General features: G+C 46.0%; 1 long non-coding RNA gene across 1 annotated transcript; it reads right to left on the reverse strand.

Annotated features, from left to right (window-relative positions):
* Positions 1–50: 50 nt before the first annotated feature.
* LOC307031445 lies at positions 51–1,237 on the reverse strand. The gene is made up of 3 exons (XR_013805967.1): positions 536–1,237; positions 393–453; positions 51–304 (listed from the first exon to the last, which is right to left on the reverse strand). It is a non-coding gene; the product is annotated as an uncharacterized lncRNA (long non-coding RNA).
* Positions 1,238–15,635: the final 14,398 nt, after the last annotated feature.

Raw genomic sequence — 15,635 nt, forward strand, 5'->3', positions numbered from 1 at the left:
GTTCCAATCGCTCAGAGAAAGGAGTACAAATGTAAAGTGTCCCCACTGACACAGAGAGGAGGAAAGAATGGCTGGCTCAAGTCAGAAGGAGGCGCAATTTAACTATCGCAAAAGACAACAGCAACAAAATAAGTGAGGTTTTCATATTTTTCACAAAACGAAGACCACACCATTGGGAAGCTGGTTTAATAAAAATAAGGAACAGGGAGAGGCTTGCAAAACTCTGGGAGTTGAGACTCAGGTGCAGGGTGAGGGTCTCAGTGCAGGTCTTCAGGCTCCATTGAATCCCCCTGGGGTTTTTGTGCTGAAAGAGGGAGACAAAGACAGGAGAAAGGGTTAGATACATCTAGCAACCTATAGGATGGGAAATTGCTGACCTATTTTAAACTTACCTTGTGTTTTCACTCTCCCTTAAGTCCCTCTCCCTTTGCCATCAATCCAAAATCAGCTGAGCTGCAACATAATACAGACAGTTAATAATCAACAGAATCGCAAGGACATAGGCCTAATATATATGACTGCTAAAAACACTCACCTATAATGCGGCTTTCACACCAGCGCTTTTCCCTTTCTAGCTCCGAGCTAAAGCTTTACTGGTTCAGCTCCGGTTTCCCTTTTCTGCTCCCGCTCTGTTCACACCGCCCAGAGCCCGACTGGTGCAGCCGCTGCTGGGTCATGACGTCACCGTTTACATAGCTGATTTACTCCCCAACGGCGTTCACAACAACAACAACAACAACAACAACAACAACGGGGGACTGCGTCGGGTCGATGATCGTGTTGCTTTTAATCATACGAAGTCAGATTAAATAAAAATAACGGCTTCTCCAAGCTTATACTTTTCTCCAGAGGGCCGTGGTTCAATGTGTTTCAGCGGCATACCGACCGCTGCAGTGCTGGCTGCTCTTCCACTGCAGTTTATTCTCCCGTTTGTTCCGGGTTAGCTAATACTTTAGAGCGGCCTCTCTAAAGTATTCACTGTCTGACTGTCACACAAGCAGCTGATACATATCCCCAATTCCCCTTAAGTGAATGTGTGTCAGTCTGAATTGACGCTGTTTGGCATCACAACGCTGTTATTAAAGTGTATCTGGTATAAAATGGGTGATGTTAGCATAGCAACCGAAGGTAAACTGACTACGGTACTTGCTATTGCTATCCTATTGTGGCATAAGCCGTTTTCTACAGGCACATTTTACCGGCGTATTTTTTATTATGATTCTACTTGTGATAGTCGGACACGACAACCTGTGCAGCCCATGTATTGATTCCATCCGATAGCTGCTATAATACAAAACAAAACGTCTGCCTGCTCCCCACAATGATCAATAGCAGTAAACGGATGGTCAAAGTAAGGTGCAAATAAACAGAATCACACGAAGCCTGGTTAGTGTTGCCTGACTTTATAAAGTGTGTTTCTTTTTATAAATGTGTGGTTGCCTTCTAGTCACTTTGCTCAGAACTACTGCTTGTAGGCAGGCATGACGAGACTCTTTAGTCGACCCATGTTCAGGGGAGGTGGGTTTAGTTTCCTGCACGCCTCGACGTAAGCGACGCCGCCTCTTAGCTCCGAAGCTCTTGCCTCAGGGGTGGCCAACCAGTCAGAGGTTAAGAGCCACACTTTTTCTATGTTACTGCAAAGAGCCACATCAAACACACAGTCACTGATACCGCTTGTTTCAGTTTTTTGTTTTCTGGAGACAAGATTTCAACCACGTCACTTATGCATTTTTGTGGCATTGGGACATATATTTTTTAAATCCTCTGGAACAGAGAGAGGAGCTCTGGATTATTGTTATTGATTAATGCATCAGTGTTTCTTCGGGTCAAAAACACTAAACTCACAACTTAAAAGGGCGACTGTGGCTGTGAGGGAGTGTGGTCGTCTTTCAACCAGAAGGTTGTGGGTTCGATCCCAGCCCATGCAGTCAGCATGTCGATGTATCCTTGGGCAAGATACTTAACCCTGAGTTGCTCCCGATGGCATGGCCAACGGTGTGTGAATGTGTGTGAATGTTAGGTCCTAGAGTAAGGTACACTGCTCTGTATGAATGGGTGTGAATGGGTGAATGACATGTAGTATGTAAAGCGCTTTGAGGGGTCTTAAAGACTGGATAAAGCGCTATATAAGTACAGTCCATTTAAAATGAAAGCGTTTAGTTTATTTAATAAAAGAGCACATGTTCAATGTGAAAAGTGACAGTAGTTATAGATTATTTGCAATTTGGTGCAAAATATATATATTTAAAAAAAAATGTATATATATTTTTTAAACACCTTGAATTTCAGGGGAGGCGCGGGGCTCCGTTGGCGTGGCGGGGCTCCGTTGGCGGGGCTCCGTTGGCGGGGCGCAGCGCCCCTCCAAGACAATGGTAGGGGAAACACTGGATAGTGTTTAATCAACGATAGGTTCCCCCCCCCTCAAAGGTGGTTGATTCACTGCATCGCATGTATTATTGTGATTGGCTCTTGGGCCACATCAAAATTAGATGCGCTGTCATCCTCTCATACTGACACCTGACATACTGTACACACGTAGGGAGAGCTGGGATGAAAGTAACACGGGACGAAATTAACGGAGCGATTTTATCCGAGCCCAAACAACTTTGACCGGCCAAATGACGTCAGAATGATCAGCATTCAATACTTAACAGACTTACTAAATATCAGGTTTAACTGTCAGGAGTAGTGTTGTCACGATACCAACATTTTGGTTTCGATACCAAGTCAAGAATTGCGATTCCAATTATTTTTCGATACTTTTCTTTAAAAAAGGGAAACAGTCTTAAATGTAATTATTGTGCTTTATTTCACACCAGAACCATAACCATAACACAAACTTTTAAACAATGAGAACAATAAATAAAATAAATGACAATAATTTGTATTAAATAAAATTAATACATTTCTTACAGACAGGCCTTGTGGTGTCCGTAGGCTTGCCCTCACTGTCAGAGATATAGCTAAAATACATCAACATTTCGCTTCTGGCGTCTTTTTTGTCAACAAGCCGAGGCGCAGCGGCAGTTGCACTCCCACTTGCAGCCATGCTTCTCGTTTTCTCACATGCTCTGGCAGCTAGCGCGTGCACGAGAGAGGGGAGGCACTTGAGCGTGCTTGAGAGGGGCGGGACTGCAGGCACGGCTGCAGTGCAGGGATTGGAAGCAGAGCGCTGAACACACACGGCTCTTATTAAAACTGCGCTTTCTCACCAGAGTACTTTCCCCCGTCATTCTTAAAGTACCGATACTAATGAAATGGAGGAATCGTAACGTTTTTAACGGCAGGGTATCGCGGTATACCTTTCAAGTATCGGTACACCGTGCAACACTAGTCAGGAGTCAGTGTCTCTCCCCCAAACTCACATATACAATTCGATATGAACTGAAGAGCCGCATGTGGCTCGAGAGCCGCGGGTTGGCCACCCCTGCTCTAGACCGACAATTTTTTGGAGCTGGAAGTGAACCGGATTCCAGAGCTAATGCTACGTTCACACCGGACGCGATGCGAATATTCGCTTCGCTCTAATCGCTCAAGTTTCACCGCGGCCTGCAGTTTGTTTTATCGCGTCATTCAAAACAGACATACCGTTGACGCGCCGCACCGCACCGTTGACGGACAGTTGAGGTTGTTTACACTTCCATGCAAGATCGTTTTGGTTATTTCTGTCGTTGGATATAACTGCTGCTTTGTACCTTCTGTGGAAGTCCTACAAACGTAGAAAAAAACGCCGCTCTGTCGGGGTTCACAATGTAATCAAGCGTCGCACACAGTTTGGTGAATATCATTGTTTAATCAAGGAACTGTGCCTGGATGACTGCCATTTCCAGCGGTATTTTAGGAGGACCTGTGTCCAGTTTGATGATCTTCTAGCTCGGGTTGGTGTCAGGATTTCCCGGATGGACACAAACTACAGGCGTTCCCTCTCAGCTGCGGAGCGCCTGTCAATATGTCTCCGGTAAGTAAGGATCAAAAGCAGGACGTCAGAGGCACGTCAGAGGGAATCCCAACGCTGATTGGCTTCCGCGAGAACGCGTCATGTGAATTTGACGCCCGAGTTGAAAAAATTGAACTCTCGCGTTTGACGCGGCCCCCTTCAATCGCATGATTCGCACCGCGTCCACCGCTTCATGCGCGCCGTCAGAGCGAATTCGCGTCTGATCGCGTCTCTGCATTGACTTTACATGTAATCGCGCTGCCCCCAAACATCGCATCGCGTCCGATCTGAATGCAGCATAAGAGGCGGCGCCGCTGCGGTGTGAACAGGAAAAAACTGTACTTTTCAGGCTCCAGCTCCGAGCCGGAGCTGAAAACGCGTTGGTTTGAAAGGGGTATTACGTTTTTGTTTACTGTTTGGAAGTCTCACATATGCACTCTAAATCCATATCAATAGCGATGTATCATAAACATAGCTCTCTTCCTTATTATTGTGTAACGTTAACTATAATTTAACTTGAACTATAACTATAAAGGAAGTTAGCAGCAAGCTAACTTCCGGGGAACTATTGAGAGGCTCCACGATCCGCCATTGCTGTACAAAAAAGGTGTACCGTCCGGACCAGCACACACATGTTGCTGCCGTTACACAGGTTAGACCCAGCACTACCGCTGTTTTCTCGTTTCTGCCATCAATAAATGGACCATGCAATCCAAAATGAAGCTAATTCACAGTAAACACACACACACACACACACACACACACACACACACACACACACACACACACACACACACACACACACACACACACACACACACACACACACACACACACACACACACACACACACGACTAACATAAATTAAACCGAGGCCACAAGTGAAGATTAAAAGATGGCAGTGTTATTTTTGTTTGAACAGCTCTCAGAGTTTGAACAGTGATGGTCTATCATGTTGGTTAGTAGTAAGCTTTTTTTTCCTCCAATAACTGAATAACGTATGTCTGTCAGTAATTTAGAAAATGTAGGATGTGTTCCCCCCCAATTAGCCAATATAAAGTCAACTTCGTAACCTGAAAATGCGACCTGGAGCTCAACCAGTCACAGTATAAAGCTGGAATGTAACTAAGTGCATTTACTCAATTACTGTACTCAAGTATAATTTTGAGATACTTGTAGGCTACTTTACTTGAGTATTTCCATGTTATGCTTCTTATACTTCTACTCCGCTACACTTTGGAAGACATTGTTGTACTTTTTACTCCACTACATTTATTTGACAGCATTAGTTACTTTGAACCATGAGATTAGTTCAAAAATACAAAATCCAATTCTAAATGATGATGTATTATTATTAGGGCCGGGACTCGATTAAAAAAATTAATCTAATTAATTACAGGCTTTGTAATTAATTAATCGCATTTTTAATCACATATAAATATTTGACCTGAGAAGAGTGAGAAGCAATTTTTTTCACATGGATTTTAGTATACCATTGAATAATGACTGAATACATAAGCTTAAGCAACAAAACATTGTTTATTTTTTTCAAGGTGGTACTTAAAGACCAACAGAAAAGTTCAATTTTTGCCATAAAGTGTAGCAATAGCATATTTAGGAATATAGTACATTTCAGAGATTCAGGTAGCCTATAGGTAGGTAGACCTTCTGTAAACTATAACACTTAGTTTTTTAAGTAAAACACAATACTTTCAAGTACATTCAGAACATTGGAAACCCTGACTATTAGAAAACATCTCTCTGTTGCTTCAGAGGCCATAACAGACTTTGTTGATTTACCAACAGTTGATTTAAAAAATCTAATCAATTTCAGTCCAACTCTCTCAATAACCTTGGCCAAAACAATAAACAGTTCAACATAAAGTGCCAGTTGCACCAACAACGTAATAAATAGTTCAACATAAAGTGTACCATTTAAAATCAAATAAAAAAGTGCCAGTGATTGACCTCAATCCCTCCTATTCTTCCAATATCCTGATGAAAAATAAAATCTCTCTGTTGAATAGGCCACTGTTTGATCAACGCGAATTGGGTGTGGGTCCTTGTACTCCGAGTCGGGCTAACGTCCACGCTAGCTTCCACGCTAGCTGCTATATGTTTTGCATTGAGGTGATACTTGAGGCTTGATGTGCTGCGGTGATATGCAAATTCCTTTTTGCATAATTTGCAAACAACCGTGCTCTTATCGATGCTTCCATCCGTCCGTTTTTTAAAACAAAATGTCCCATCCACGGGGCCAACCAAAGCGGTCTCATCAGCTTCTTCGTTCACGTTTGACTATTGTTCACTGCGGTTTGTTGTTGTTTGAGGTCATGAACGTTAGTTGGTGCTCCAGTATAATCGGTACCCCTGAAACTCATCCAGTGAGAAACGTTCCGCGGTGCAAAAATAAGTGCGATTAAAATGCGTTAATTTTTTTAACGCGTTAATTTTTGTGTAATTAATTAATCTTAATTAACGCGTTAAAGTCCCGGCCCTAATTATTATGGATTAAGCTACCCTGCAGTATATAAAGGAGTCAAAAATAATGTCTACGTTTACTAGCTGCAACATTATTGATGCAACACAAAATGGCTTGGGGCCACTGCTGGTATTCTCATGTCAAAAAAATACTTTTTTATTACCATTGCTAAAATATTTTCGTCATACTTAAAATGTCTTATAATTATATTGTTGTTGTTTTTTTTACAATAAGTACATTTTACTTGATACTGGAAAGTAAGTTCTACTTGATATTACAGGAGTAAAATATACTTAAAAAATGTAAGTGCAAATACTTAGGATTTAATCAAGTAAATCCTACAAGTCGTTTCTTTCAGTGTGTACTAAATATCATCTCAAGGCCAGCTCGTTCATAAGTACCATAATGACCTATCTTTTATAGAACATAGGTGTAGGAAGACTACGCAAAATGAACTATGTTATATATCACAAACATGTATTAAATTCCCTTTTTTACTGATCATGCCAGGCAGTTAACAACATTTCACTGGAATAAATATATAAAAAATGGTAATTCCTGATCTGTATTAGATTTGTTTAATATCACTGAAACATTGTATTTATCAACCCTACAATATAATTAGTGTATTCCAAACGGGTTTTATGAAAGGGAATGCATGTTACAGAGCTCACCTCTAATTTACCAATATTTAGTGCCCCTCCATAATCTATAAACAAGATCCAAACTATATTGTATGTCATGACACTAAAGTGTTCCCACTGACACACAGCCATATCAATATGGATTCCTGTTTTAGGACGCGTCACTACACCACTCAATATAAAACCTGTGGATGTGGCAGAGGGCTTCATGTGAATATGATCACATCTCTGAAACAGTGCTGCCTTCTGCTGGTAGTACATAGCTACTACATTGTATAACAGCATCATGTCTGATGTTACTTTTAATCATATCAAACAGCACTGAATGAAATGTATTGCCTGGGATGAGGGCTAAATGATAGTTTCAAGCTGCTAAACAGACAGTCATTTTGTGGAAGCTCATAATTAATGAATCCTTTGATTTAATTGAATTCCTACTGTTTAATAATAAATGAGATTAATTATATGAATTATTTGCAGGGGCGGTTCTAGGGGGGGCAAACAGGGGCCAGTGCCTCCGTAATGCTGACCTAGGACCCCCCCTGTGGCCCCCTTCCTAAAAAAAAGTTTATAATATTAGGATTGATTGGTTATAACTTAAAGTTCTGGTGCAATAAACAAAACTAATGTAAGCATTCTAGTCGGACCCCTTAGAGCTGTCCGGCTAAAGCACAGCAACACGTGTCATCTCCAGAGGCTGCTCCCTTTTTACTTCAAGATAGATTTGAACCTAGAGGTTGAGAGACTACAAAGGCATGCTAGCCCCCTGCCTCCCAATTCCCAGCATGACACCATACGTCTCGGTGTGTTCCGTCTGGAGTCAACCCCTGCTTCTTCCCCATTTCCTGCTCCAGGAGTCGTTCTCGGGTACTCGTCTGGCTTTTGGAGGTCCACTGAGCCTCCAAAAGGCTCCTAAGAGAAGGAGACGCAAGTCCAGGCTAGCAGCCCGAGTCCCAGAAGCCATGCTTTGGGCTCCGGTACAGGCCCCAGCAGCCATGGTTCCATGCTCCAGTGCCTGCCCACACAGCCATGGTACCGTGCTCCAGTACCATCCCACACAGCCATGGTTCCGTGTTCCGGTTCCGTGCCCCGCAGCCATGGTTCCTGCTCCAGTACCGGCCCACACAGCCATGGTTCCGGCTCCAGAACCGGCCCCAGCAGCCATGGTTCCAGCCCCAGTTCTGGCCCCAGCAGCCATGGTTCCAGCCTTAGTCCTGGCCCCAGCAGCCATGGTTCCAGCCCTAGTTCCGGCCCCAGCAGCCATGGTTCCGGCTTCAGAACCGGCCCACAAAGCCATGGATCTGTGCACCAGTACATGCCCACACAGCCATGCTTCCATGCTCCATTATCTGGCTCACACAGCCAGGGTCCAGGCTTCTGTTCCGTGCCCAGCAGCCATGGTTTCGGCTCCAATACTGGCTCTCCGGCCGACGCCAGCTCCCTGTGTCCTGTCGGCGTATCGGCCGACGCCAGCTCCCCGTGTCCTATCGGCATTCCGGCCGACTCCAGCCCCCCGTGTTCTGTCGGCGAACCGACCGTCTCAAGTCTCCTCTCAAGTTCCTTCTCAAGTCCCCTCTCGAGTCTCTTCTCGAGTCCCCTCTCCAGTCACCTCCCAAGTCTCCTCTCGTGTTCCCTCTCAGGTCTCCTCTCGAGTCTCTTCTCGAGTCCCCTCTCAAGCCACCTCTCAAGTTCCCTCTCGAGTCCCCGCTCAAGTTCCCTCTCGAGTCCCCTCTCAGGTCACCTCTCGAATTCCCTCTCGAGTCACCCAGGGCTCTCGACTAACTTTTTTCACCATCCTCCCGGAACCGTCCCGAAATACAATCTAAGCCGTCCCGAAATTAATGTGGAACGTCCCGAATTTAAAATATGAGTTTTTCTACATTATCATTAGTTAAAATCATTCAAAGTGACCTTTAACATAAATAAAACATCATAAAAATCATTAGATGATAATTCATCAACCTTTTTATTTGAGTAAATCAGTCAATCACATGAACAAAGGCCAAATATATTTAAACAAACACACAAACGAGAAAATTACTTTAATATTGAATCAAATCAAGTCCCATCCAATTAACAAAAAAATCCAACACTCAGGAGACCTTTACAAACTGCCTCGCCCCCTCGCACACAGACGGGAGAGAGAGATCTCGTCTGGATTGGAAAGCTCGAAAATACATCATAGACGCATGTTGTAGTCTTATTGCATATTAGAAACGGAGTTGGATAAACTAAAACTGCGATATAAGGTTTATGTAGCAATATGACATATATGACATATATTTTTTTAAATGTCTCCAGTACCGATAAAAAGTCAGATAACGTCGGAGCTTAACGTTACCACTGTCTTTAATAATTCCGGCCCGGGCGGAGCCCGTTTAGGACCGGGGCTCGATACCCATCCATACATGGGGAGAAGCGCAGCATATTGCTAAGGACTAAATATGATGGGGGTTCTCATCTCAGCCTTATTACCCATAGGGGATGAAGAGGAGTAAGTAAATAAAGAGGCCGGCGCTCCAGGGTCTGGTTCTGCTGTGCGTTTTTGTGATGTAACGGTAAAACATTTCAGAATTCCTCCACGGGATACCGTTGTCATTTTACATCACTCAACCCGCGAAATACACACACTCAGTACATAGCCTACTGTAGCTAGACCCGCGAATTTGCGTGCCAGGTATTCGCGGGCACAGCCAGCTGTGCGGCTGGCTGACAGCCGTGCGTGTGTGCGTGTGTGCGTGTGTGTGTGTGTGTGTGTGTGTGTGTGTGTGTGTGTGTCAGGTTGCTAAATGTTTTGTGCGTGTGTGTTTATGTTGACAAGGAGGTTTAATAACTGTATGCTACACAAAACGTGCAGTCGGTTTCATTTTCATCGCCGTTTGTAGTAGAGTTAGCAGGGTATTTTTATTTTAACTCTCGTCCCAAATTCGTCCCAAAATTATTTTTTATCCTCCCCGACACTATTTTTTTCGGCCCCGGGACGACGGGACGTCCTTAAGCTCGAGCCCTGGAGTCACCTCTCGAGTTCCCTCTCGAGTTCCCTCTCGAGTTCCCTCTCGAGTCCCCTTTCAAGTTCCCTCTTGAGTCCCCTTTCAAGTCACCTCTCGAGTTCCATCTCATTTCCCCTCTCCAGTCCCTACTCAAGTCCCTTCTCTAGTCCCTACTCAAGTCCCTACTCAAGTGCCGTTGGAGGTTCCACTGAGGGTCCTGCCAACTCCATGTCCTGGCCCGTTGGGGGTCCCGCCGACTACTCTTCTGCCGGGGGTCCTGCCAACCCTGTGTCCTGTCCCATTGGGGGTCCCGCCGACTACTCTTCTGCCGGGGGTCCTGCCAACCCTATGTCCTGTCCTGTTGGGGGTCCCGCCGACTGCTCTTCTGCCCGGGGTCCTGCCAACCCTGTGTCCTGTGCCGTTGGAGGCCCCGCCGACTACTCTTCTGCCGGGGGTCCTGCCAACTCCGTGTCCTGTGCCGTTGGGGGTTCCGCCGACGACTCTTCTGCCGGGTGTCCTGCCAACTCCATGTCCTGTCCCATTGGGGGCCCCGCCGACTACTCTTCTGCCGGGGGTCCTGCCAACCCTATGTCCTGTCCCGTTTGGGGTCCTGCCGACTGCTCTTCTGTTGGGGGTCCTGCCAACTCCATGTCCTGTCCCGTTGGGGGTTCCTTTAACGCCTGCTCCGCCGGGTTTCCTGCCAACACCGTGTCCTGTCCTGTTTCGGGTCCCATCGACACCAGCCCTTGCTCCGTCGTGGGTCCCACTGGCACCAGCCCAGGTTCCGCCCAGGGTCTCATCTACGTCTTACCTGCCAGGGGTTCCACCTGCTCCTGCCCGTCCTTGTGCCCGGCCCCCTGAATTCTCCAGCCGCGGTCTTCGTCCTCGAGCCTGGCCCCCTGAGTGCCGTGGTCTTTGCCCTCGAACCCGGCCCCCTGACTTTCTGGAAAGGGTGGACCCCACAATTGGGTAAAATCAGTTCGGGCCCCACAATTCAGTTGCACAAGGATGTGTGTGTGTGTGTGTGTGTGTGTTACAGCCGCTGCCTTCCTGGGGCTGTTAAGGCTGTTAAACCTGTTTGTGTGTGTGTGTGGGTGTACACGTGAGTGGCGCAGTTCCCCCGACGTCCCGCCCTCGCTGCATCCGAAGAGGTGATTGGATGAGACGTCATCCAATCCCCGCCCCTTCCGGCACATCTCCCGGGGAAGGAGTACAAAGGCTGGGAACGGAGATCATTCTGGAGGCTCTGTGTTGGGAGACAGACGCCTCTAGCCTCGTGATACTCTACTGTGTGTGTTTATACTGTTAGCTCCCAAGTAATCCGTAGATACTTAGCAGAATGCAAGTAGTGTGTTGTGCCTCTCTTATTGTGTAACGTTGTTATCTGTGCAAAACGTGTTAGCTTAGACTCAGGTGATTAGCACCTGTTGATCAGCTGTTATCTGTGCAAAACGTGTTAGCTTAGACCCAGGTGATTAGCACCTGTTGATCAGCTGTTATCTGTGCAAAACGTGTTAGCTTAGACCCAGGTGATTAGCACCTGTAGACCAACAGCTTTCCTCATTCATATTTTGTACCCCGTGTAACGGGAGGGTTTGTTTCCTTGTAAACTTCCTTTTGAAGTTCTCTCCTGCTGTAATACAGCCACTTATAATTATTACAAATTCCACTCTGGTCGTGTTGTTCCCTTTGGTACCCCTAGCCCAATAGGGAATGTAACTGTGTGTGTGTGTGTGTGTGTGTGTGTGTGTGTGTGTGTGTGTGTGTGTGTGTGTGTGTGTGTGTGTGTGTGTGTGTGTGTGTGTGTGTGTGTGTGTGTGTGTGTGTGTGTGTGTGTGTGTGTGTGTGTGTGTGTGTGTGTGTGTGTGTGTGTGTGTGTGGAGAGACTGTGATGGATCATTGGAGCTATGTGCAACTCAAGGCATATGCTCGAACGGGAGCTGCCTGGACGCTGCAATCATGTTGCGCACACTATCCGTGCTGAGTGTGCTGACTTTTCGTACAATGTCCCACTGTCTGGCTACCTGCATAAAGTCAAGTGCTCGGAACAGTTTTTGTCGAAATGTCGCTCCTCTGTTTTCACTGAAAACATATATTAGTATTTTAAACTCGAAAAATACACCAAAATAATGAGTGGCGTCCAAAATGTTTTACGTTATTAACGCGTTAACGGGCCTCAAGCCGGCAACATGTGCTTTTCCTTTTTTTCCTTTGCTTAACCTGTTAAGCCCCAAGGTCTGCGCCGGCGGGTACTTTTTTTTTTTTATTCACGACACTGTGTCTCAGGGGATCTTAATATTCAAGAACCTATTAATGTGTTATACCAGATTAACGGGAATAATATCAGCTAACTAGCTAGCGATACAAACCATTTTTACCAAAACAAAACACAAATCTCATAAGAAGCATCTAAATGACCCCTGAGCGAAAAATGCTAACCTATTACTGCACCAATAATCACTCCTATCTCCCTTATTACTTATCCTAGGTGCACATCCAACACATCGTTTATGATCGCAAGGAGACACAGAATCTAACGGTGCCCACCTCAACACTGAAAGATACAAACTTGCGATGTTATCAACAAAAACGTACATCAAAACAAGTGGCACTAGCTAACCCACAACGCTAACATGGCTTACCTTGGTCTTTGTCTGGTCTAAACCGGTCTTCAATGGCATTAAAACGATAAAAACGATGCTGTAATTAATCCATAGGTTAATCCAATTTGTCTGTGTCCCCTTTGAAATGTTCTGATAATCCATAAGCAATAAAACTGCTTTTCCGTTGCTTGATATTGCTTGCAGGATATTTCTCCCTTCTGCTGCAAGCTAGCATGCGCAGAGAAATGCCACCTTTTTTTTTTAACATCAGTGATTTCTGGGAATGTCATTTTCGAGCCTGAAACCTGAAAAACAGGCTTGGGGCCTAACAGGTTAATGAAGCCAACTTTGCACCTTCGATGCACCACCTCTGACTCCTTTCTCTCGGCACTACACTGATGACCCTGACATAAGTCTCGCAGAAGTTTCCGTGACTGGCCGTGCACACGGACTGAGGCTCGGTGCGCCCTCCACGGAATGGCCGAGGACGTCGCTCGCCATTCCCACATCATTTCGGCACTGGGAGACAGCAAGCCTTCCGACCACATGGAGACGATACACGACCTGCTAGGTACGGAAGAGCCTGATTTCTTTTTCATGGAACTGTTTCTTCGGGACATGCGGCTGTATGTATACACTACCATGTATTGTCATCTGCGTCCGGACTTCACTCGCTAACACGGCTAGTGTGGAGCCCCGCGCTTTAGCCGAAGAAGCTGACCGGTTCTTCCTGGCCGCCCAGCGATTTACCCCTGAGGTGCTGGCCCCTACACGCAGCGGCACCTTCCCTAGTAGAGGCACGCCGCCTAGCAGAGGCTCCGGGGCTGATGACATTGACTAACGGCTATCAACGGCTAACAGCTAACGGCTAACAACTGCGACTATCGGCTAACAACGACAGCTACTGGCTAACAACGGCTAACAGCTAACGGCTAACAACGACGGCTAACAACGATGGCTAACAACGGCTAACAGCTAACAACAGCTAACGGCTAGCAACTACCGACGACTAAAAGCTAACGGCCAACGGCTAACGGCTGACTGCTTCCATATGCTAACATCTGACTGTTAACCCTTTTTGGTGGTGCCGGAGAGGAGATTCGACCAAGCCTGGTTAACCTCGTGTGGATCCTCTCACAATTTTGCCCACCTGTTTTTGATCGTGGACAGGACGACCCTTTTGAGCTTTTTCCGGTGCCTGAGAGGAGGTTCGATCAGACGGTCGACCTTGTGTGGACACTCGCGTTTTCACCACCTCGACGGCGGTTTCGGACATCGCCCATGCTTTCATCGGCGCCTGGGTGGCTCACTTCTGGACCCCGTCTCGCCTCAACAGTTTCGGACGTCGCCCATGCTTTCATCGGCCCATGGGTGGTGCGCTTCGGGACCCTGTCTGGCCTCTTCCCTCGCCTCGGCAACAGCTTCGGACATTGCCCACGCCTTCATCGGCCCGTGGGTGGCGCACTTCTGGACCCTGCCTGGCCTCTCCTCTGTCCACGGCTCCTTCCTCCCGGGGAGACCGCTCCTGGCTTCCGGGGATACCGCTCCTTCCTCCCGAGGACTTCCTGCCCGCCGTCGCTGTGCCCTCGCCTGCGGCCGGGCAGCGCTCCTCCCTGCTGGGGACCACCGGGATATGCATGCCCTTCCCCACGTCGCACCACGGCGACCCAGCTTTCTGCGGCTGGCAGATGTTACGATGGCCCATTCCATGGCCCGCCACCCCACCTCCTCTAGAGGGGTCCAGGGGCATGCTCCCCCGGGAAGATTTTTTTTAAATATTGAAGTTAAAAGCATCAATCTGCTGCACTTTGAGAGCAACATTAGAAGATCTACATTATGGATAAATCTCTCAACACCCATATGAAACAGAACAGATCTACTTTTTCTTTATGGATATTTGACAAATCACTCCCCTTTTAAACTGAATTTCGTGTTACTGTCCTATAGTATGAGTTGGAATTATTTCATACCTGTTATTTTCTTATTTTTTTATAACTATAATGATCGGTGTGCCTTGGAAATACATAAATGATTACCAAACCTTTTGAGACCTACTACTTAGACTGAAGTTAACTATCTAAACACTCCATGGGAGCCTGCCTGCAGGCAGCAGTCTCAGGACACCTGCACTCTGAGGACACCTCCACTCTCAGGACAGGAAGTGCATGCTAAGAATTCCAAAATAAAATCGCCACTATCAGTACAGCGCCACTTTCCAAACAGGAAAGGACGCAAATACAAAATAAAATCGTATTGTGACACTTATTATATACATATGTATGTATGTATATATATATATATATATATATATATATATATATATATATATATATAGATATATATATATAGATATATATATATAGATATATACGGACACCTTGTTTTGTAGTTACTATCAGTACAGCCGCAGTATGGGCTCAGAACAGTCTCATAATACACACACGCACACAGAAGGATTCACACTTGTATTTCATGATCTGCAAAAGGATTCACACTTGTATTTCCGGATCCACACTTGTGTTTTTCAATGCCCACACAAATGTGTTCCGTTTCATATACATGAAACGGAACAAAAAATACTGAAAAAGGTTTTACATATGTATTTTTGATCCTAACATATTTGTTTTCCATTTAAATCCCCTGAACCTGCAAACACAAACCGCTTTCTGTGCACGGATCGCTGTGCATTCGTGTGTGGGTTTTTTGAGACTCCCCTGACGCTCACCCGATTCGTACTTGTAATTTTTCCTATCTATAGCATATCAGATGTCTCCTCAATTCTAAGCCAATCACATGAGCGCGCCCCCACAAGGGTATTTCTTCATGTACGCATTTTGCACTGTCCAGAGCTGACAGGCCCATGGAGCCTGCCTGCAGGCGCTAATCTCAGGACACCTTGGTTGCGTTCGAATAGTCCATTTAGTTTAGGAACCTTCCTAACCGAGTGAAATGACCCGGAAGTCCCTCAGTGGCAGCCA

This window comes from Notothenia rossii (assembly GCF_949606895.1).
Source record: "Notothenia rossii genome assembly, chromosome: 1".
NCBI lineage: Eukaryota > Metazoa > Chordata > Actinopteri > Perciformes > Nototheniidae > Notothenia > Notothenia rossii.